This window comes from Apus apus, chromosome 10 (assembly GCF_020740795.1).
Source record: "Apus apus isolate bApuApu2 chromosome 10, bApuApu2.pri.cur, whole genome shotgun sequence".
In the NCBI taxonomy this organism is placed as follows: Eukaryota; Metazoa; Chordata; class Aves; order Apodiformes; family Apodidae; genus Apus; species Apus apus.
The window spans coordinates 20,496,421-20,520,069 of NC_067291.1; the positions used below are offsets into that span (position 1 = coordinate 20,496,421).

The 23,649-nt window shown below is 46.3% G+C and overlaps 1 long non-coding RNA gene across 3 annotated transcripts; it reads left to right on the forward strand.

Annotated features, from left to right (window-relative positions):
• The first annotated feature begins 16 nt into the window (after positions 1-16).
• LOC127388954 (uncharacterized) lies at positions 17-21,709 on the forward strand. Of its 3 annotated transcripts, none has more exons than XR_007890498.1 (7): positions 17-276; positions 978-1,108; positions 1,379-1,453; positions 12,222-12,325; positions 14,045-14,141; positions 19,243-19,307; positions 21,373-21,709. It is a non-coding gene; the product is annotated as an uncharacterized LOC127388954 (long non-coding RNA). The 3 variants fall into 3 exon arrangements; XR_007890499.1 differs by having other exon boundaries at positions 983-1,108; XR_007890500.1 differs by lacking the exon at positions 14,045-14,141 and having other exon boundaries at positions 20-276.
• Positions 21,710-23,649: the final 1,940 nt, after the last annotated feature.

Below are 23,649 nucleotides of genomic sequence, written 5' to 3' on the forward strand. Positions count from 1 at the left end.
GGGGCGGGACAAAGGGCTGCGAGAGCCAATAGGAGAGCAGCGAAGCCGGCCAGGGGGACAGCCCGGCTGGGAGCGGAGGATCATTCTGTGCTGGTGGCTGATGGGGAAGGAGCGGCCGCTCGGCGCTGGGCATGGCGCTGCGTTCTGCCTTCCCGCCCCGCTCCGCTGCCCCCGCCTGCCGGAGCCTGGGGGAGGCGCCGAGGCGCGGGGTGGGGAGCGGTGATAAAGCCGGAACCCGCCCGGGCAAGGGGTTCAACCGCCAGGAGGGAGGGAAAGGTGCGGAGCGGGGCGGCGGAGGAGCGGCGGAACGCGGGCAATGGCGGCGGGGGGGCGGGGAGAGCGGCGGGCGGGGGAGGGACGGGGGGAGGGAGGGGCGGCCATCGCCTGACGGCGGCTCGCTCGGCGCCTCCGGGAAGCCGCCCTGCTCTGCCGGGGCTGCGCGCCCTGCCCGCCCCCGGAGGGGTCTCGGTGGCAAGAGCCCCGCGGGGGGAGCTCGGGCAGCGCCGGGTGTTGCCGCTCGGGTCTGTCCCCCCTTCTCCGTTGGCGTGAGCAGGGCCCCGAGCGCACCGCGCTGAGGGAGGGAGGGAGGCCGGGCCAGCGCTGCTTGTGCCGAGAAATCCGGGTTCGGTCGATTCCCGCTCTGGAATCAGCGGGGGTCCGCGGTGCCACCGGGAGGTGTGTTCCCCCGTGTCTCTTGCCAGGCGGGCTTCGTGTGCGAGGTGCCAGCTCAGCCCTGCCCGCCCTGCCGGCCCTGCCCGCCCTGCCGGCTCCGGGTGCTGCGGAAAACCGGCTTCGTGTGCCTCGCCAGGTCCCTGCTCGTCCCTTCCTGCGGCCGCCGGAGTCCGGGTGGGCTTGTTACCCTGGCCTTCGTCTCGGGGGGGTTGGAAGAAAGCAGGGCTGTAAACCTGTTGTCGGTGCTCGTTATCAACAAAAGTACTAGCGTGGCCGGAAAACTGTCTTGTCAAAATATTTTGCAGTGCAGGATGGAGATGCCTCTTTTGCCTGCGTCGTCTGCGGATAAACCCTAACGAAGGGGCTTGAAAACTAAGCACAGGTGCTGCTGAGAGTGGGAGAGCTGGGAGAAGGGTCAAGCTGCGTCCAGCTGAAGGTAAAAAGTGTCATTTGCAGCACGGTACCACTAGTGTTCTGCGGCAGGTTAATGTTTCTGGGATGGTTTAGGGCCTCATCCTTATTTAGCTGTTGGATTTCAGCTCGGTCTGTGGCACGGACACATCACCTGGTTCAGTGTCCCGTGGCACTGGTTGCAGCAGAACAGAAGTTACTGCAGCAGTTTTGGAATATAAACTTCACAGAGTGTTCAGGGCTTCTGGATTAGGGTGAATTTTATTTTAGCTCTGTTTCAAATTCTCCTTTACAGGTGTGAACAAAGGTGGCCCCTGGGCTGAGGCTTCACAAAGGAAGGTTTGGTCTGGAATTGGTTTTCATGGCACAGGTGAAGACCTTTGGGAAAGAACTTTTGTGATGGAAACAAAGTGTCTATAAGTATTAACTAAACCAACATGTCAAAAGTTTTCAGGAACACAGAGATACTTTTGGGCTTTGCTTTTGTTTTCTCCGAAGTGGAAATGTGTTGTCTGTTCTGTTTTGTATGAAGTTGTATAAAATGCCTCCCTCCAAACTACTGGAGGAAACTTATTTAAAATTCAAAACCCAAATTAAACGTTTAAACCCATTTGTTTCCCCTCTGCCCCATTCATCTGCATGCTGCCTGTATCACAAGGGTTTGAGAAGTCTTGAGAACTGTTTGGAGAGCTAAAAATGAGAGTCCTGTGGGGGAAATGTCCAAGTGTCCTTTCACAACTGTAAATAAATGTTAAATAACAATCTTTGCAGAGAACAGCTGTTTGTGAACAAACAAACAAAAAGGATCTGGTCACTGGACTGACTAATAGTTGTAGGATACAAAAAAGTAAATTGGCTTTAAAAATGGATATGGTAATGCCATTTCTGTTTGTAATAGAGGAGGAAACTTGTGGTTTGAAGCAATACTGAGTCTTAGTTGGGGGATTTTTATGGTGTGTTTCTATGAATAAAGCTGTCAGCTGGCTGTTACAGATGTCATTGATCAGAAATACAGGGTATGGAATTCTGTCTTGTCAGAGTCTTTAACACAGCAGCAAAAGTGCTCTGAGCCCCTCTTACAAGGGTGGGAGGCTGCTCTGCAGGATCCCTGCTTAGACCCCTTTGGAAGATCAAAATACTCTTTCTTCTGATCTGTTTGTTCTGGTTTTTAAAGCTCTAGTACTGAAAAGTGAATATTGTGAGTAACTGCTACAGTTAATGTTTTAATGTTGTACTTGGTTCACATGTTTGTCCAATTTCTGCATTGCTCGAAGTCATCTGTTATAATTGCATGAAAAGGAAATTCTCTGTGCAGGTTTGAGTGTTGAAAGTGACCTCAGGTCAGAATGCTGGGCCAAAATTTACAATACTAAAAACACTTGCTATGGAAACTGTTCAGTTATGGCTGAGCCTGAGTTAGGTTTTCATGTGCTTCTGTACAATTATTTTCCAGGTATTTTCTGATCTACCTTTGCAAACTATTTAATGTAACTGCAGTTTGGCCAAATAAGTGACTTCATTCACAGTTTGTTTTGTTATGGATGGTTCTCCATATTTCCTTTTTTTAACAAAAATTCTTTTTAGTATGAATGCTTCATCCCTGCATTAACACTAGTTCCATATGGAGGGATCCTGCACATTAAGCACATGCACCATGTGGGAAATCCCCCTGTGTTCTGTGCCTGTAGAATTTCTGGGTAGCTGAGCTTTGGCAGAAGTGAGCTGCTGATTGGGGTTTTTTTTGTGGCTTATAGTACTCCTTTGTAGATCTGCTGGTGTCTTGTTTGTCCCTGCTGCATCTGGACAATGCATTCTTTCATGTTTTCTGCAACATCTTTGGTCACTCCCCTGTATGTAGAAATGGTAAATGGAAAGAGAATATTGGGTTCTTAAATTGTCCCTCTTCCTGCCCTTAACTTTCCACCCTCCTCCCCAGTATGGCTGGAGTGTTGGTCATTAAAAACAGTATTGATTGCTGTTACTGAGGAGTTCTGGGGAAAAGGGACAAAAAAGAGCATTGGGAAACTATGTACATTTTCTGGCAGCACAGATTTACACTTTGAGACCCTTAGAATCGATAGGTGAGTGCTCCAGGCAGAGGAGAGGAAAGAAAGAAGAGCTCAAGATGTTGGATGAATAAGCTCTGGAGCTTAACTGCTGTTGTGAGAGGCTTGGATGCTGGTGCTGTGCCTGCTGCCTGTCCTGCTGTTGGTTAAATCTCTCCCAGGAATGTTTAGCAAGGTGTAAACTGAGTGGTCGAGTTCTTGCCTGCTGTTATTTGCTCCTTTTTAAAAAGGAATCAGCCCTTTGAGGGAGCTGGGCAAGTGCAAACCAATCTGGTTCTCAGTGCTTGTTTCTGGGATGAATTGTCTGCAAGTACCCCACGGGGGGTGTCACAGTGTTCTGCTTTCTAGCAGTGCTGCAGGTGGGAGATGGATACTCAGCTGGGAAGCTCAGACAAGACATGAAAAAGGTTGTTTAAAGCAGTGCATCGAATGGGAAGTTAGGAAATGGGGAGAAGAAAAGGTCAACACTTCTGGTGAGTCTCAAAACTGGGTGTTTTTTTTTCCCCAAAGCTGAGCATAGGACCTTATTTCCCTTTTCATTTGCACAATGTCAGGCATAGCAGTGGAGCCCAGAAGTTCATCACTAACAAAACTAGGGAAGAAATAGAAAGTTTCACACATTTTTGCTGGTCCATGGGAGTAGCCTGATCAATCTATACACCAGTTTTTAAAATATTTTCAATAGTTCTCTTCAAGTCTTGCAGTTCACCATTGCACTCCTCCCCCCTCAGTTTCTAAGGTTTTTTTCTTCCCTGCTGACACTGGCTGATGTGCTTGGTGTACTCTTAGGACAGGTTTTAGATGAGTTTTGGAGGGGTTTTGTTGTTTGTGTTTTTAACCAGGAGATGCACTGTAAATCACCTCTCTTTGTGAAAAGGGTGCCAAAGAAGATTAATTAAATTTATTCAGTGTTCTTTAGATAACCTTTCTGAAGCATTAATAATTTTATTATGAAGGTAGGATGTCCTGTTGCAAGTAAGTGCTTTTTTTTATTACTTCTTTACTGTACAGCATTTAACAAAAGAAAAAGAATTGCTCAGTTAGTTGCAGTGGCTTATAACACACATTACTTATTGATAATTGAATATTCCTACTGCTGTTAGTCTCCTTTTTATAAGCTGTCCTGTCCATGATCAACTTATAAAGGACATTTTAGGCCAAAAATATTAGAGATTAAATGAATTGCTGGAGAGGCCTTCAAGGTAATTTGAGGGGAAATGGGTTTGTAACATGAAAGTGAAAAAAAAAAAAACTAATTTGAAGAAATGGTGTAACTTTGAAATCAAATGAGCAGGACATGCAGTTTTCCTGAGTAGTTTGTTTGAGAATCAAAATATAACAGCTTGTTAAGACACATGACAGGAGGGAGGGTAGGAAATCAGCATTATATTGGTGTTCCTAGCACCTCATAAGTCTGTGAGTGGGTCAGCACACAAGCAGGAGAAGAACTTCAGAGAGGCTTGCAAAGCTCCTGAGAACATTCTTCTTACGACGCTGGCAAAGCCAGCCGTGGTGTGGCAGCATGAAACACCCAAGCAGGGGCAGGAGGGAGAAATGACAAGTGTTAGTGCAAAAACTTGAGGAAGGTTACATACCAAAATTCAGAGCTAAAAATGTGTGTTGATCTATTTTGTGAAAAATACAGTGAATAATGATGTGAAACTGTATCAACCAAAGTTTATTGAGAATAGTCTGTAGGACTAATGCAGCTGTCTCTGGACATGACAAGAGACATTTGGAAGACTAATTAAAATAGAAAGTTTGGAGATTCTTGTCAAATCTGTGTGTGCTGAGATAAAAAGGAAGTTGGCTCTTTATTGGGGGGGGGGGTTGAGTTTTCTTTAATAGTTTGAGTTGGTTAAAGCAACAAGACCCTGACGTCAGGTTTTTGCAAGGCCTGCAAACCAGCAGCCTGGATGTGATGGAAGGTAGAGTTTGGGAGTATTTGACCAGTTCTGCTTTTTTCAGGGGGGGAAGGTACTTTAGTTTTTAGACTTCACAGACTGATGAGGATTTGGTTGAGCAGAAATGCTTGAGAAGAACAGAGTGTGTTTCTCCTTGCAGCCAAAGCAAGAGGCACCTGCTGCAGGACGAGCCCGTTGCTTGGAGTGTGCTGCCCTGGGTGTAGGAGCTTTCAACTCTTGACACTAAGTAATGAAGACGAAAGTGAGGACAGTTCTTGGGCAGGGGACTTCAAAAGGAATGTGATTCATGGGACATAGTTACTAGTGTAATTACCAGTGCAGCTGCCCTAGGAACTCGTGCCAGCACGAGAGAACCTGTCGTGGCCAATGCTTTATGGGTGGGAGCTCAAGTGATAGAGCTGGGGGGGTGGAAGGGCCTTGTTCCCCCTGCCAGCTTCAGACCAGTGGACAGAGCTAAGGCTGCTGGGCTTCAAATTGACACCAAAGCTTCACAGGATTCCCTCCAATGTGTTAGGCTGGGCTAAAGTTATAGGAAAGGGAGGTGGCAAGTTTTTTGGCTTGTGCTTTCTGTAAATCATAGTGAAAGGGCAGGAATCCAGAGGCACTGAGCTACTCTCATAATGACTAAAACTTGTTGAATTCAGGCAAGAAAAAACCCCAACCCTTAAACATAAATGCCTTATATTTTTGCACTTTCATTACACAAGGTTTTATCTCAATAATATATTTTTTTACCATTGTGATGGTGTGACAATACTTTCTATTTGCCATTCCTTATACTATGTCAGACTTTTCCTTTATTAATATTTGTTTCCAATTATGTTGAATGGAGTCTTTCAGATTTGATTCAAAATGAAATTTAGAGTGAGGAGCTATTGAAAACTTTTGGGGGGGACTATGGATAAGGAATGTTCTGCTAGACCCAGGCTTCCTTTTAATATACATCTTTAGTTCAGATGAGAAAAATATTTTACAGGGAGGTGGGGGACTTCTGAAATGCAAACCCCAAAACCTGTATTTCTCTCACTAACCTGCTATCAAAACTGACTTTTCTAGCACTCATTCAGTGCAATTTCCATTGGGAATTGTTGAAGGGAATTACCAAAGGCCACGCATCAGTCTGGTGTCGGAGATGGGCTTGGAATTCAGTAGCTCTGATGTTTATAGCCAGGACAGTATTTGACTGCTTAGCCCCAATATCCACATTAGCAGATCATCAGATTTCATCTGTGCAGCAGAAATAATAATTCTGTCCCCTTGAAGAGAATCCTGGGCTTCCTTCCCTGCTGCTCTGGGTGACACACACCCCCCCAAGCCTCCTGCCTGCTCTGTCCCCCTTATCCTCTTCAAAGAATTGCCAGGCTCCCTCTTCCCAACCTCTCATCTCCCTATTGCTTCACTTCTGTAATCCCCATCTCCTGTTTCTTGAGACCTTCCCTCCTGCAGCTGGTTGGGCCGTCTTCAGCAAAGGATTTTGGGGCTTGATTCAGGAAAGGGCTACAAAGGGAAGCAAAAGCTCCAGTAATGAAGTTACCAGAAGATTGTTGGTTAGTTCATGAAGGTGTTCAGTAAGCAGCCCTGAGTGCTGCCCCTCTTGACTGCTGTGGTACAATTGCTAGACTTAAATTCTAGTGCTAGAAGTAGAGCTACATTTTCAGCTGGTGTACAAGGTGATCAGCTCATCCCAGAGCAGTTTGCCTCAACATTGGGGTCCTCACAGTCTCCAGGGTAGGTTAACAAACAGAGGTCACTCACCTGTTAGTGAATCTGCTTTTCTCTGTGACTTGTTCATTTTTCTGCCTAATGTGAAGTGTGGTGCATTGTCCATCCATCACTTTTTCCCTCAGTTACACAAATAATTCCATTATTAAACTCCCAGGTCAGTCACAGGTGATGACAGGAGATGAAACTCCTGTGTTGGCCAAGACTGTGAAAGAGAACTTTGCAATTCTTGGAATGTTTTAAGAACTCCTGGAGCCCAAGACAAAGCCAGCCAGTGGACTGAGAACTCTGAAGAATCACAGAATAAATATCCACAAGATGCACGAAGTAGGAGGAGCACTCGTGTCCCTTTTATAGATGGGTACATGGAGCTGAGGTAAATGAGGTGGGAAACCTGGGTGGTCAGAGCTTCTGACAGTTACCCTTCCTGCCCACCCAAGAGGACTTGGTGCTCCTGAGATGCAGCCTTCAAGTCTGTGTTGTCTTCTACCACTTTTTATGCCCAGTTACAAAAATCAGTGCAGCTGCTTTTGAGACCTAGAGGAAGAAAAGAAGTTCATGCAGGAAATTGCAGACCTGACTTATTCCAGAATGTGTGGATACTTGTTATGATTCAGAGACAGAACGAAGGGGGAAGAAGTAAAATTCTGTAGCGTAGAAGTTTTTATCAAAACCAAATGAATTTTGAATTAGGTGGGCTTTTCAAAAAAAGTTGCAAAGCAGGATCCTTGTGTGCCTGCACCACTGATGCCTTTGAAGTGGAAATGATGTAGTGGAATAAGTGTAATGAGTTGGTGCTGAAGAGGAGGCTGAGCACACACTGCATGTGGCTGCCTGGCTGGTAGAGTTAGTGGAATTGCTGCCTTTGGGTTTGGCTCAGAAGCCACTTACAGTTCCACTTCTGCAGAGGGAATAAAGAGCAATCAGCAAGTTTGTACAGAAGCTGCTGGTAGACATCAGCCATGAGATCTAGCCTGGCATTTAATTAAAATGTAATTAAATAGATGTTTTTCTGGAAAGAATCAAGAATCCTAATCCTGTTGGGGCCACACTGTGTTGCTTTCCCTCCTCGGTGGGTATGGAGTTTTTGGGAGACAGAATTAGGAGTTTTACAGGTGATCCCTGCATTCTGTCCTGGAAAGCTGTCATTGGAGGGTGTTTTGTGCCTGCTGACACAACAGCAGCCTCGGGGGAGAAGCAGAACTGGGATAAGTAACGTTCAGTTTTACTTCAGTGGGTCTGCACAGGGTCTGTGCCTCCTTCCTATGGGAAGAGGACCCTAAAACATAGGAGCACCCTCATAAATGGAGGCCTCTGCTGGAAGATAAAGCTCATTATTCTGCTCCAGTGAAATACATGACACGCATTATTTTCTGGGTAACAGCCAAATCGTTTGCTGTCTCTGCCCCCCCCCCCCGAAATCTTCAGTTTCTGTGAATGTCACACACAACTGTTCAAAACCAGACTTGAGCAATTGCAATTCAATTAGTTCAATCAGAGCCATTCAATTGACACAGCTGAGTTCTGTGATCTGAACAAAAGACTTTGCTTGAAATGTGCAGGAATATATCAAGGAGGATGTGATGGTCTGGTTCCCAGCCCTCCAGGGAGATGTAATGCATTTTGGAGTTTACTGGTAGATGCTCCATTTTACTATTTGAGGTTGGTGTGGTGCCTTCATAAAACTTCAGGTGAAAGCAGTCCCCAGGAAAGCAAGAAGGTGTTTTCTGTGTTCCAGCCTGGTGGGTGCTGGGGGTTCCCATGTAACCTTACAAGTACATTCAGTGAACAGCTCAGTCATCCCTTCTGTCTGGAGGCATATGGTCCATTGGCAGCTGAGAAATCATCGGGGGTTGTGATTCACCACTCAACTGTTGTGATATTCAAGTAGAACCTGAACTTTTCTCTCTAGCATCAGATCTTATGCTGATTTCCTTACCTTCCTGGATGCTTCCTTTCCATGTAACGTGTCCCTCTTTTGGTTTTCTGTATGGAATCAAAGACCACAGTTGTCATCTTGCTGCCTTTGCCCCTCACTTTGCATAAGCAGGGAACTCGTGGCCGTGCCAGCAGGTTTGGTGTTACCAAGTTCAATTTTCTGTCATAATTTCAAATCTCGTTTTGCTCTTGTGCTCTGCTTTTGCTGTCAGTGGGGGGTGTTTTTCCTTCTCTCGGATCCCCCCCTGCCTCCTTTCTCATCCCCTCACCTTGGTCAGCCACCACTTCTTGGTGCAGCGTGCCAGCCTCCACTGGCTGCTGCTTGCATTTCCAACCATTATTTTCATGCTAGGAGTGTTGCCTTCAACAATTTCTTAAGGCACAACCTTCCAAACCTGGGTGCTGTGCTGCAGCTGAAACCTGGGGCAGATGGGTCTTTGATCCCCAGAAAGTGCAGCTCTGCTGTCAACAAAAACCCTGTTGCCTCGTGTTCACCTTGTCATTCCTCTGCAGCCACAGAATTCTTTACTGTAGTTATTTAGCTCATTCTTTCCAGCCAGTGTTGATGTGATTGAAGGAGCAGCTCCAACAAGTAGCTGCAGGTTTTTTTTCTTCAACGAGAGGGTCTCAGTCTGGATGGTCAATATGTCAATGAAAAACCATTCCTAGAGGGAAGTGTGATCAGCAGGAGGAAGTTACGTGGACTTGAACTGGAAACAGACCTGGGAAAGATGCTGAAGCTGTTCAGAAGTGTCTGGTGGGTTTTTTCTGGTGGTTTGGTTGTGTCCTTTTTGTCACAGTGCCTGTTAGATCAGATAGCTTTGCTTCTCTGTCCAGAGGGAAGACTCTAGTCCCTTTCCAGCCCTCACTTTTGTGAAGCATCAATATTCTTCATAAGATCTGGTACAAAGATTGTGTTGGCTGTTCTTCTCTGAGCTTATTTGCTAACAAGAAAAATTAGATGTTTACTGGCTTTTCTGATCTGTTTCATCCTGGGTGTTGCTTTCAATGCCAGGGATCCAGGTTTCGTTGTTGAATCTTGAACCTCAGGAGGCAACATGAAGAAGCTTGAGTCTGTCTCAAGCTTGGGGCTTGGGAGGGTGAGGCTGCAGACCCAGAGGCTGAACATCTCACCATCCATCCCACCCATCCACACAATCCCAGACTGCTGCAATGGGTGAGGAGCAAATGCTGCCAATGCTGGTCTTGGCAAAAGGGGACAGAAAAGGTCTGGGTAGAAAAATGAGAGGAAGGATTTCTGGTACTGAATCACTGTCCATATTGGGTGCAGCACTCCTAGGCCTTGGAAAATGACTTGTCTTCTTTTAAATTTGATATAAGCAAAACCTGGAACTAAGGGATGAATATTAAATATTGAGGATACCAAAAGGATTAGTCACCTGCTAAGCATGAAGAAGACCACTTCAAAAAGACCCAGGCTGGCTAGGCCCTGTGTGTTTGTTTTATATCACACAGATCATGTGTTCCCATTTCTGTTCCAGCAACATTCATTTCTGGGGAAATGGAGGTGCTTCTCCCTTACAGAAATGCCTATACAAAAATAATGAGTGATTTAATGGCATGAGCTCCAGAGAATACTCCCAGGTCCCCCTCCTGTGTGCTGGAGCTCAGCGTTCTACAAACAGGATCAGTTCTTTGCTTACCTGGCAGCACCGTGGCTGCTTAGGCAGATGTGCAGAGCACTGAAGGCAACTTTGGATCATTTCAGCTTTTTTCTTGAGTGCCAGTGGTTGTGGGCTCAGACTTCTCAGGTGAGAGCTGTACGCCAGCAGTCTGGGTGTCTTCTGAGTGCAGCTCAGAGCACAGACCTTAATGCTGGGATGTCTGCTTGGAGATGAGTTGGGGAAACACTCAGGGGCCCTGGATGCTACTGCTGCTTATGGGCTGTGTTATTCTTCTTGAAAATTCCCAGAGCTTGTGATATGTTGTGTATATTTTAGAGCCCCTTGAGGGGAGGAGTAAAAGACAGAATTCTCCTTTCCTCCATACTTCATGAATAGCTTCTTTCTTGAAAATACAAACTGATACAACCTTGTTTGTTTTCTTACATCTACTTCTACTGTTTTCAAAGTAATCTTAAAAATGTGCTCTTTCTGTCCTTGTTCCTTAAATATTTGCTTTCCTATCTCAGCTCCATGAGTGGAAAGCCATAGGAAATGGATGTTTGTGGTTTATTAATGTTTTAAGTAGTTGAGAGTTCTAGAAATCACTGCAGTGTGGGCAAAACAAGTAGAGTTGCATTTTCAAATCTTGTTTCTGTATATGGAGGTTCTGTGGCCACCTTGGCTTGGTTGTTTGTTTTTTTTCCAGGCAGTTCCACAAGTCAGTGGATTTGAAAATAAAATATTCAGCTGGCAGTTGTGGGGAAACTTAAAACAGGCCCCAGAAAACCCAGGAATGCCAGCCAGCATGAGGGAGAGGGAGTGCTTCCAAAGAAAGGGGGGTGTTCATCTGAGGGAAGGAGGAGATTTGCAGGATCAGACCCTGAGCATCCAGCAGGGCTGTGGGAGAGTGCACAGGGATGTGGAGCTGCTCCCCAGCTGCAGCTGCTCCTCTGCACGTGGAGCTGCTGTGGGTGCAGACGAGCTGGACTGGTTGGACTGGGCACAGATGCAATGCCACACAAGTTCGTGGAGAGCAATTATGCAAATGGGAAGTCAAGTGATTGGAGTGGTTTGTATTAATTGGTATGCTTGTGAACTTTTAAAACACTTGATGTACGTGGGCATGTGTGTTTGAAGATCCAGGTTACTAAAGGTAAGTTCTAGTGCCAGGAAAAGTGTCAGGACAAGGACAGTACAGTGATACCAACGAGTCACCTTTAGGTTTGTATTCCATGGGGTAAAATGGAGGGATCCTAATGTGTTATTTGCTAGCTAGGGGTGGGTGCTGAGGGTGGCTTTTTGTTGCTAGAATGAAGACAGTGGTTCACCAGCTTCTGGTTTTCAGGCACCAGCAAAATATACCCCCCTTGATTTCATCTCCAGCTTGTTCAAGCTTTCCACCTCCCTTTTGTAAATACAAGGTGTCTTTGCTCAGCACCTCTGAGTGGGAGGGGAACACGGGTGGGACTTTGGGCTGGGGGTAGGAAATGAGTTCAGGCTGTGGAATCCCCCTGCTTGAGCCTCCTTGCCTGCTCTCCCCAGACAGAGTTCACAAGAACCAAACCTGGAGGGGAGGAAAATGTGCTGCTGATGGGAGATAAACACTGGGAAGGTGCTCACATGGGGCAGGCAGGTTCCCCTGCCTGCTGGTTATTGCAGTTCAGTGTTCTTCTGCAGGGAGCAGCCTGTAACAGCAGCAGAGTAGAAGGCAGTTGCTGATGGGATGAAGCTGATCAAAGGGCTGTTCTGGGGTTAACCTGCCACTGGCTTGCATGATGAAACTTCTTTTTTTGTGTGATGATCATACATGCATGTCATTTCGTTCATTACTAGCAGTGAAGACATCTTAACCTTTCTTTCAGGGTAGAAGAATGAGCATTAAAAGTGTATCTAAACAACAGCCTTTCAGACAACAGCCACGACGGGCCCCAGTGGTTTTCAGCTTTCTGTTTATTCTTGCTTCAAGGTAGGTGTGTGTGACTTGGCTGTCAGGGTGGCTGTAACTTAGCAGTGAAGTGAAACCATTGCCTAACATACATAGACAGATATTTCAAAAACAACAACAAAACAGGCCTCTCAGTGTGGGGATGGCTGTGACTGTCTGGTCAGTGTCATCTGTGCTGAAGTGCTTTTAACTTGTTGCCCAACAGGAAAAAAAAAAGTGTTATAGCAGCACTTTGTTAGCATTAACATTTTTCTGGCCACATCCACTACAGTTTCCAGGGTCTTATGTTTCTGGCTCTGGAATTCTGCATCTCTGGATTTCTAGAAGCAGTTTGTGTATCTTCCATGCATTTAGTAAACAAATACCCCAAAGCAGACTTGGTCTTTTGCCTGGGGTCTCTGAGCACAGAGCACAGCATAAGCTTTGTTAGCTGTGCTTGGTTTTAAGAAACAGAAGTAACTAATAAGGTAAAACCCTTCGTGTACACAAATTTGGACCAGGAGAGTTTAATAGACCATGAAATTTGTGTAATCATAGAATGGTTTGGGTTGGAAGGAACCTTAAAGCCCATCCAGTCCCACCCCTGCCATGGGCAGGGACACCTCCCACTCAGGCAGGTTGCTCCAAGCCCCATCCAGCCTGGCCTAGGAAGGTGTTTCTGACTGTCTTTAAATTTAACATTGTTTTATATAAATACATTCCTAAGGCTTTTGTATTGAAATTTCATCCCACCAGTGCCCTGTCATTTGCAGACACGTTGTTCCTCAGCAGAACTAACTGGCCTGGCTATTTTATAGTGTAACTGTTAGACAATCCAAAAGCAGAATTATGTAGAATCACCTTCTGCAAAGTTGACTATTCCACTGCTACTGATCTTTGGCAGATGGCAGGTGCAAAAGATTTGAGAACCACAGGAGTGAGTAGCCAGAGCCCTCAAATAGGAGCAGAAAGAAGCACAGAGTGATTGGGCAACCTCTGTGGCACATGGAGAGAGTTCTCTAGATGTGTCTTAGCAGCCTGGTGTCCCCAGAAGGGGTTACCAGTCTGTATCAGGTGTGTGTGACACCTGAGGAAGCATTAATCAGGTCCTGGGCTCCTCAGCAGGCTGTGAAACACTCTGGGGACAGTCTGCCAAGGAATGTCGATGATCAAGTGATTCTTGACTTGCCTTTCATTGGGGAAATGTCTTGTCAGTCACTATCTTGCCAAGCAGGTTTAACGGGGTGGAGATTCTGGGAAAACTGGTGGGACTGGAAGTAAATAGTACTCTTCTATTATTAAAATTGAGTTAGGCTTCTGAATAAAAAGTGATTATTTGCCTAATTTCCCTTCTGATGTTCTAATATACACATGGGTCCAAAGCTAATTCTCTGACTATTTAACAGCTTTCAGCTAGTTAGGATTTAGACTTTAAAACTGGGGGGTTTGGGAAAGCTAAAAGCTCATGGCTGGGAAATCAGGTAAGCAGAAAACTTCTGAATTATTTTTTGTTGTTGTTCCTTCTGAGATCTTTTATTCTTCATAATTTCTGTTGTTTCCCCTTATCTCATTCCCTTGTGATCTGTTATTTCTATGGGTATTCCTCCCAAAGCTGCTGCTTCTGCTTGTAGCAGATGAATGGGGAGGAGTGGTGTGTAATGTCATTTTTCCATGATGCTGGAAAAACGGGGTGGGAGAGAAATCATCTTTATATTCTCAGAAATATGCCTTGCATATTATTTTTTTTCTCTCTTCTGGAAGACTGTGGATAACCCAGAGATGGGGGCCTGGCAGCTTTGGAAACCCCTGCTTGAAAGGGCAAGGAGTTGAAGTTTCAGCCAGAGTTACTTCTCCCCAGGTATTTGAGTTAATGAACATAAATAGAAAGCAGATAATTTTAAGCCACCTGTAGTAAAGCAATTTCCTTTGCAGAGCAAATTTTGCTGCCATCTCTCAGATTCTGACTGTGTGCCCCATGGGGTGAGAACCTCAGCACCCAATGCAAGATTTTTTTCCTTTTAAACAGAACAAGTTACACTCCTTTTGTTTTTAGGGTCTGTAAAGGAAAGTCCGAAGCTGGGGGGGAAAAAAAAACACAACAAAACCAAAACAACAAACCCACAACCTTGTCAAATCTTTTAAATTCTTTCCCCAAATGAATCCATTTGGAATGTTTTCTTGGAGCAGCCTTGAGCTGTGTGTGCCTGTTCTGTGGGCTGCTTGGGTTGTCCAAAGACTTGCAGGTAGTTAGCATCCTCATTCCTGAAGGTCCCATGCATAGCAGAAAAGCTGGGGAGGGACTTTGGACAAGGGCAGGGAGGGAGAGGATGAGGAGAAATGGTTTTAAACTAGAAGAGGGGAGATTGAGATAAGATCTGAGGAAGAAACTCTTTGCTGTGAGGGCAATGAGACCCTGGCCCAGGTTGCCCAGGGAAGCTGTGGCTGCCCCATCCCTGGCAGTGTTGAAGGGCAGGTTGGATGGGGCTTGGAGCAGCCTGGGCTGGTGGGAGGTGTCCCTGCCCATGCAGGGGGGTTTGGAACTAGATGATCTTGAAGGTCCCTTCCCACCCAAACAATTCTATGATAAAAAAACCTCCACTCAGGAGCTCCATGAGTGCCTCCACACTTGGAAGCAAAGCAGGATCTCCAGGAGTGTAGCGTGGTTCCCTTGGTGTGGGTTGGGCAGGAATTCAGGGCCCTTGGCAGTCCCAGCAGAGGACAAGTAGCAGGGGGAGAAAAGAGAGAATTAATTCTAATGAATCACAGAATCACAGAGTGGTGGGGTTGGAGGCACCTCTGGAGATCATCAAGTCCAACCCCTTTCCAGATCAGGATCCCCTAGAACAGATCCCACAGGAACATGTCCAGGTGGGTCTGGAATGTTTCCAGGGCTGGAGACATGAGTCCTCAGCATTTCATGGTTGGGCAGAACATTGTGGAGAGGCTGGCAGAGGTGCAGCAGCTTGGGGTGACTGACTGCCTGGGAACCCCCTCTGAACCCATTCCCAAGAGCTGCCCAACACCAGTTGTTTCCCAAGAAATTCCTGTGTTTATCAACACAGAATCCTTCCTCAGGCCAGCCAGCAAGCAGAGCTGCAAGGAATTTCCAGTGTCTTCTTAGGCTTGAGGTCTGAACGTGTTTTCTGGAATTTGATGCCATCTCTGTGTTCCTGTGATCTCAGCTTCCTAATTTAGATCTGAGATCTCTAGGGGGCTCATCTGAACATACTCTTTACTCGTGCTCTAAAAATGTCAGGCATATGCTTGTCAGATTTAGGGCTGGTTTAAGCACAATTATGCATATATTTAAGCAGAGTAGTTAAGTGATTTCATGAACTGTATCAATAAGTTTATACCAATATAATTACACTGATACTAGCAAGTTTTATCAATTAACTGCACTTGTTTCCAAACAAATGTAGTTGGTTGTAGTGGCACAAAATCTGTGCACAGATAAACCCTCCCTTTTTGCTAATGACACATGTGAGAAAGATGGGGTGTGTTCTGGAAGATGCATCAGCATATTCTTTCCCTTAAGAGGAAACGGAGGAGTCAGAACAAGACACTTCAGGAAAAAAAAGGGTGTAGATTTTGTTTTGGTTTTTTTGGGGGTGCTTTTTGGGGGGGTTTGCTTGTTGGGTTTTTGGTTGGTCGGTTCGGGGTTGTTTTGTTTATTTTTGTTTGAGGGAATGAGGGGCTGTGGATTCCCAGGAGGACACATGCTTGGCAGCCATTCAGAGGCTGCTCCAAGTGTGCCAGCAGCACCAAGGAGGAGCAGGGTGCAGGAGGGGCTGGGGGGCTGTCCTGCCCGGGGTGACCAGGGAAGGGCATCTTGGTGGGTGAGCACGGAGGCTTCTTAGGGGGACCTTGCTTCTCCCTGCAGGCAGAAGTGGTAACCTGCCATCCCTGGAGTGGCATTCCCAGCATTAACCATCCCAGTTAGCCTCTTCCCTCTGTTTTCCAGCTCCTGAAGCCCTGTGTAGGCACTGCCAGCTCTGCCCTTGGGGGCTCAGCTGCACTGGGGCTGCTGCTGCCCCCTGACACCTGGGTCTAGCCTGATCCATCTCTGAGCCAGGCTTGTTTCCCAGGAATGAGCCTACATTCCTAAATTAGCTGTATGTAAACCTAATGAAAGGGAGGGCAGAGCCAGAGCTGCCAGCTCCCTCCACAGAAAGAGACTTTATGTTAGAGGGATGCAGTAAAATGTCCAGTCTTGTCAGGAGTGGATTCCATGGTCATTCCAACTGCTTTGCTGGTTGAGGGACTAAACTGGAATGGGAAGAAACATCTGGGTAGAACTTTTCTATCGAAACTTCTGTTTTTAAAATCAATGTGTTGATGTTTCAGTAACTTTTTTTTTTTTTTTGGGAGGAAGTAAAATCCTCAAAACCAGAAGCCATGTTTTGGTTTCCCTTCCCTACCTCATCTTACATTTGATGTGCTTGACTCCCAGACTTTTGCAATATCAACTTTTAATCCTGATTCAGATTTATTATTTCCCCCCCTCCAAAAAAAAAATAAAAAATATATATTTTTATATTAAAAAAGGAGCATTTTCCTGGAAGAGAAATCCCCTTTTCACACGTGCATTCCCATGGATCTCTGTGGGACTGCTCACATAAACAGCCACAGACTGTTCCTGAAATCACAACCATACATTTTGTAACAGGTTAAGTGTCCTGTCCAACTGTGGGCAGTAAATTCCAGATATATTGAAATTGTTCATCACTTTTTTTTTTGGGGGGGAAGAAAACCCCAGGCTGCATTTCCCCCAGTGATTTGGTTGAACTCAATGATCTTAAAGATCTTTTCCAACCCAAATGATTCTGTGATCCTGTGATTTACAGTGGCTGGAATTTTTAAAAGGGCCCAAATTGCCTTTCCCATGTAAAATTATTTAAAATAGTGGTGTTGTGTTGGCCCTGCTGCTGTCCCATGAAGTGTTCACTGCTCTCCTGGATCTGGTGGCTGCAGCAGGAACCTGGCAGTGCTCATGCTCAGCTCTGACCTTGCTGGGCTGAGCCTCTGCCTCCCACACCTCCTCTCACCTTTCATCCCTAAAGCTCCTCTGGCTTCCGTGGATTTTTTTTTGGTCCAAAAATCTCTTTGACGGATGAAAATGTCTTTCCTTGAAGCTCCCTGGAGAGGCCCATTCCCCTCTTGGCTGGTCTTCAGTTTGCTGCACCAGCTCCTCTGCCTCTCAGCCTGCCCACGTTGCACCTCTGCTGTGCCCTCAATCTTCCTCATTTAACAAAGCAAACTTCTTTAATTACTATTTCTCTTTGTGAAATGGCTCCTGGCCCCTCAGTCTTTTGATGCCACCAGACTGAAAGGGGAAAAATAAAAAAAAAAAACCACAACAAACCCGTTAAACAATTTTCTGACTCCCTCTAGAGGATTTCTTCCCAAGCCCAGAAATAGCTGCTCAGGGGGAGCAGCTGAGCAGCCACTGCGCCTGCACAGCCGGCTTGCACTGCAGATTCCATCTTCTCCAGTACCCTCAGACTGCTACTTTGTTTGTCTGTTTGTTTGTTTTCCTCCCCTCTTGGTTGCTGCTAACGTCTCCCAGCTTTTACCCCACTGCTCTTGAGATACAGCTGCTCCCAGCCCCTTGTTCCATGGGCAGCACAGCCTGGAGCTCCCTGCCCAAGGATGCTCTGCAGGGCAACTCTTCCCACCATCTGCTCTCTCCTCTGGACCCAGTTTTCTGAGACTGTCAAGGAGAAGGCTGAATTTTGACATCTTTGGGACACCTTCTCTGCCCTTGCGATGGTGAAATTCTAATGTCTGTTGGGAACAGCAGCTCCTCTTCGTGGTGGTGTGGTTTTTTTCCCCCCTCCACATCAAGGGGTGCACGTTGCATTTCTGCCCCTTCCTGTTGCTCTCCAGGGCACTCAGTGTGAAGGTTGTTTCTCTGACATGTGTTTAAATGATAAGGAACTTATTCCTCATACTTCAGATGTATTATCTTATGCAGCCATCCAGTATGTTTGATGATCCATGGGCTGGAGCAGCTCTGCTCTGGAGCCAGGCTGGGAGAGTTGAGGTGTTCAGCCTGGAGAAGAGAAGGCTCCAGGGAGACCTGAGAGCACCTTCCAGTGCCTGAAGGGGCTCCAGGAAAGCTGGGGAGGGGCTTGGGACAAGGGCAGGGAGGGAGAGGACAAGGGGGGATGGATTAAAACTGGAAGAGGGGAGATTGAGGTGAGACATGAGGAGGGAATTCTTTGGTGTGAGGGTGGTGAGAGCCTGGCCCAGGTTGCCCAGAGAAGCTGTGGCTGCCCCATCCCTGGCAGTGTTGAAGGGCAGGTTGGATGGGGCTTGGAGCAACCTGGGCTGGTGGGAGGTGTCCCTGCCCATGAATGGTCTTGAAGGTCCCTCCAACCCAAACCATTCCATGATTCAACTTACCTTATTTAACCATTTCAGATGCATCCCTGTACTTCCTAGGGGAATATTGCCAGCAATGGCAGGAACAAGCAATCCTGGACTCTTCTACTTTTTAGTTCAAAATTCTTTCAGGATCTTCTTTAGCCAGCAGAGAAGGGCTGGGGGTGGTCAGACTGCATCAAGGCAGGGTGCTTCAATAGAATGCCTTCAGTAAGGTGCTACATGGGAAAATAAGTTGTTTTCTCTTTGGGTTGCTGGTTGTTGTTTTGTTGTTGGTTTTGTTTTGAGGTTCTGGTCCTCATATCCCAGCTTTGGAAGGGATCTGTGTGTTAGAAAAGAATCCACCCAAGTTTCAGAGGACTCGTTGCAGCAAGAGAAGCCTGCCTTGTGGAGCAGGGGCTGCTGCGTCCCCTGCCAGCACTGCCTGTGACACAGCACCTGCCATTCAGGGCACAGGGTGACAAAGCACCCAGGACAGCAGATTCAAGCCAATGGATCAAGCTGGGATCACGTTGGTTGTGTTTGTGCTGAGTGACTGATTGTGCTTCTGAAAAATGTCCTTTCCTTTCCAGCGTTGCCCTGTGATCCCGGGAATGTGGAACCAGGGAAGGTGATTTGACCCAGGGGCTTTGGGAAGGTGGGTGCATTTATTTCTCATGAATTACTCACCTGTTTTGGTGCTGCTGTCTGGAGGATGAGCCAAGTTCTTCTTGAAACTCTGAGGAAGATTCCCTGTGGATTTTTATGGGAGCAACATCAGGAGAGACAAAGGGGAGTCCTAATAGGTTCCCAGCATAGAAAGAATTGCATGAATTTAAATTTGCAAGACAGAACCCTTCATAAAGGTGTTTATTTCTTCCTAGTGAAGAGGATTAATTTCCCCAAGTGGCACTTCCTGTGATACATCACTTAGCCTGGAGATCTCACACTGTCCAATGGTGGCATAGGAACAAGAACCATAACAATATTTTTCTCTTTTAATGTTTTTCAAGCATAATAATGTGGTTTCCATGCTTTTCAAAACTTGGTGAAATGCTGTGGATTTGAGGGCATTTCAGAGCAGTTGTGACCAACCTGGGTCAGCATTTTGGAACAGCTCTGGAAGGGGGAGAAACTTTCCTGCTTCTGAGGTGCAGGTGATGGCAAAGAGCACAAAGTGCTTCTCTGGAGCTGCGCTGGCCTCATCAGAAGCTGAACTTCCTTAATTGTGCTGGACTGTTAAAAAATGCAACATCTAAAGCTAAAGGAATATAAACTGGATCATGTGGGGCCTTGTGTGAGGCTTTTAGGCCTGGATGTGCATGAATTCATACAGGGTTTTGCAGGTGGGGAAGTTCATACAGGTGTCTCTCCCGTTCCAGCCTGCAGAGCAGGTGCCTCTTCAGGACCTGCCTCTGTCATTATATTTTTTTTTCCAAGAAAAAAGGTAGGAAAGCTAAGTGTAAATTGGGATGTTCATTTGAAAGTGTTCATTTGCAAGTTGGATTCTGACATTTTTAAACTTGAAAAGCCTCTGTTCTCCCCCCACGTGGTGCATCTAGAGGAGCAGGGAAGGGATGAGTTGTGGCTATTTTAAAGAACATAATCATCAATATACTGGGGGGTTTTCCTGGCCTCCTTTGATTGCTTCTTTACTAAAAGTAGTAGCCTTAACTTTGAGTTTCCAGGCTTCTCTGGGCATGATGTTTGGATTAAAGTTGTCTCCTTACACTCCAGGTTTTTTTTTTTTATACAGTAGTTTGTCTTAATTTGAACCTAATAAACTCAGTGTGAGGATCTGGTGATGAATGTTACAGCTTCACTGGGCTGGGAGTCCTGGTGTGGGTAAAGTTAACCTTGGTGTTTGGCAGATGGTGGTGCTTCCTCCATCCTCCCCTGCTGGGACTTCAGCCCTTGACACCCCTGATAAGAACCTTTCCCCTGCCCAGCAACCAGCCACAGTGAAGCCACCTGTGGAGCACTGGGACCTTTCTTCAAGGCACCAGGCTCTGGAGGAAGGTGTCCCCTGGGCATCTCCCAGCTCTTCAGGGCATAATACCTGCAGCTTTCAGGAGTGGCAGGGAAGAATCTCCATGTCACTGCAGGGACAAGGGGAACTGGAGGGTTCACTGCATTGTTTGTGCCTTGGAAAAACCACCTAGAATGGAAAAATTGAGGGATTTTGTGTAAATACAAAGAATATAATTATAGAATCCCAGAATGGTTTGGGTTGGAAGGGACCTTAAAGACCATCCAGTGCCACCCCTGCCATGGGCAGGGACACCTCCCAGCAGCCCAGGCTGCTCCAAGCCCCATCCAACCTGCCCTTCAACACTGCCAGGGATGGGGCAGCCACAGCCTCCCTGGGCAGCCTGGGCCAGGGTCTCACCACCCTCACAGCAAAGAATGTCTCCCTCACATCTCATCTCCATCTCCCCTCTGCCAGCTGGAAACCCTCCCCCCTTGTCCCATCCCTCCCTGCCCTTGTCCCAAGTCCCTCCCCAGCTTTCCTGGAGCCCCTTCAGGCACTGGAAGGTGCTCTAAGGACTCCCAGAGCCTTCCCTTCCCCATGCTGAGCACCTCAGCCCTCCCAGCCTGTCTCCAGAGCAGGAGTGAATTCCAGCTGAAGTGCATTTGTCCTGAACTTTGTGCTGTGGACAGGCAGGTGGGTGCAGCAAAGATCTGGCACGAAGGCACCACTGAACTTGAATTCTCTTTTGCAGCACCTCAAGACAACAACTCCCTCTGAGAGAGGGGCAGCTGAAGAAGAGGAGAGCCTGGTAGCCATCCTGCAGCAGCCCATGCATGACATGCCTATGCCAGGCCCAGCAGCTCCACCCTCAGCCCTGCCACCCCCTCCTGTCAGCACCCCTGATGTTCTGCAGCCAGAAGTGTCCAGGAAACCTGCTGAAAAGGAAAAAAAACCCTAAAAAACGCTGCAGTGACAGGAAAACCTGCTCCATCCACAGCACCACCAGTTCTGACACCCCAAAATGACCCAGATTATTCCCAGTTCCTGTGTGGATGAGTCTGCCCAGCACTGAATGAACTGGCCTTGGTAACAGCTGCCACCAAAAAGCAATGCAGGACTCTAGATCCATTAGGGAATGGACTGAGTGAGATCTTGAAAGAGCCTATGTTCAAGGAAAGGGATGTTAAAAGTCACAGTTCAGCTTGAACACCCCAAACCTGCCAGCAAAAGGATGAGAAAAGGTTTGCATGAGTCTAAGGAGGTGGAACATCAAACTGGAAGTAAAGTCATCTTGGGACTGATGGAAATGTTGCAGAAGAAGAGAATTTGTGAGAACAACTGTGTGATTTTTCTCTAGCACTTCCTCTGCTCTCCTCTCTCCAGCTTTTGTCCACCCTGTCCAGGAGAGAGCTCAGCTGAAACCAGGACCATAAGATCTTTGATTAACCTGCTTGATGATTTTAGTCCTCAGTTCAATACACACATTGACAGTTATGTTGAGAAAAATATTGCAGCTTTTAAGAATGGTGAAAACACTCTAAAAAGAATGAAATATAAATATCTGGGTTATTGTCATTCCTGGAGGTTTAAAAGATCAATTTTCAGTTCTGTCAGTCATCCAAACCAGATCTAACTGTATTTATCCCCATAATTAAAACTTAAAATTTTAAAATGTTTTTCCTCACATCTGTTGTGTGACAATGAGGAATTGGACCTTAGTGAAATAAAGAGTCATTCCCAGGGGGCTTTTCCACATTTTCCTCTTCAGTTGTGTAGGTAAGAGATTTCCAGAACACACTCCATGTTCTGCAGGAATGGCACAATAATAAGTTGGCTCCAACAGTTTCTCCCTTTATTTTGTGTGTGGATCTGTTCCAGTTTACATTTCATCACTGGAGAATGTGTCTTGACTCCAAAATTGCACCATGCCATATTTACACTGTGCTGGTAGTTCCCAGGCTGCTGGAGCTCTGGCTGGAGCTCTTCTTTCTATCTCCTTACAGTTTATTTGCATTTTCTTTTGGTTCTAGTGAAACCCTTCAGAGGCTTCTGTCAAATCCTGTTCTTTCTGCCTGGTTTTCTGTCCAGGCTGAAAGCTGAAAAGGGGAGGTTTTGGGGGTTTTGACATAAACTGTTGTGTGTCTTTTAGCTCCAGGACATCTTCATTGCTTTTCCTGTTAAAAATAGGTTCCTACCCTGATGAATCAAGGCTTGTGTTCAGAGAACTGCAACATTCTGGGGACTTTAATAACAAGTAAAGAAAAGAAATATATTTTATCTTTAATTTTAAAATAGATTTCTAACTTTCTGCTATAATCATAATTTAATAAACTTGGCCTGTTAGTTCAAATGCTTTCTTAAAACATTTTTTCTTCTGCTTGATGGAAATGAAAAGCAACAGGCTGTTGGCTTGATAATGGTGCAGAGAAAGCAGAAAGTGCTTTGGAGGTGGCAAAAAGCATCACAGCAAGGAACAGAGCTGAGATCCTGACTCTTGGGTGACAGGGTTTCATAAACACTGATCAGTTTTGTAATGAAGAGGAGAACCTGAAGTCAGAGGGGTCAGAACTGCTGTGGGAAGGACCCAAAGGGGAAGGAATCCAAAACCTCATTTGCCTTCTCTTGTAGGAGCAATGACAATGAGAGTTGCTGCTTTTCCTCTTAAAACTATATCTATAAAGGGGCTTTTTGCTTGTGCACAGGAGCTGCAGAAGTTTTCACTTGGCAACAAGTGCATCTTCAGTCTGTAGGTTATTTATGAATCATTGGCAGCTTTGATTTTTCATGGATGGTTGTTGCTGATGCTGCTTGTTTGAGGTTAGTGATTGCTGAGCCTTCAGTGGGTGACTGACACTGAGGCAGGAACAGGAGGAATAGTGAACATGACACCCTGAACCATGGGGTTTAGTGCAAGGAATCAGTTCTGTGTTATTTAAACTCTCTGGCTCTGCAAACATCCTCCCCAGCTTGGGGGGCTGACCAAATCTGGGGGTGCATCATGCAGCTTCACCTGAGCTACCAGGGGCTG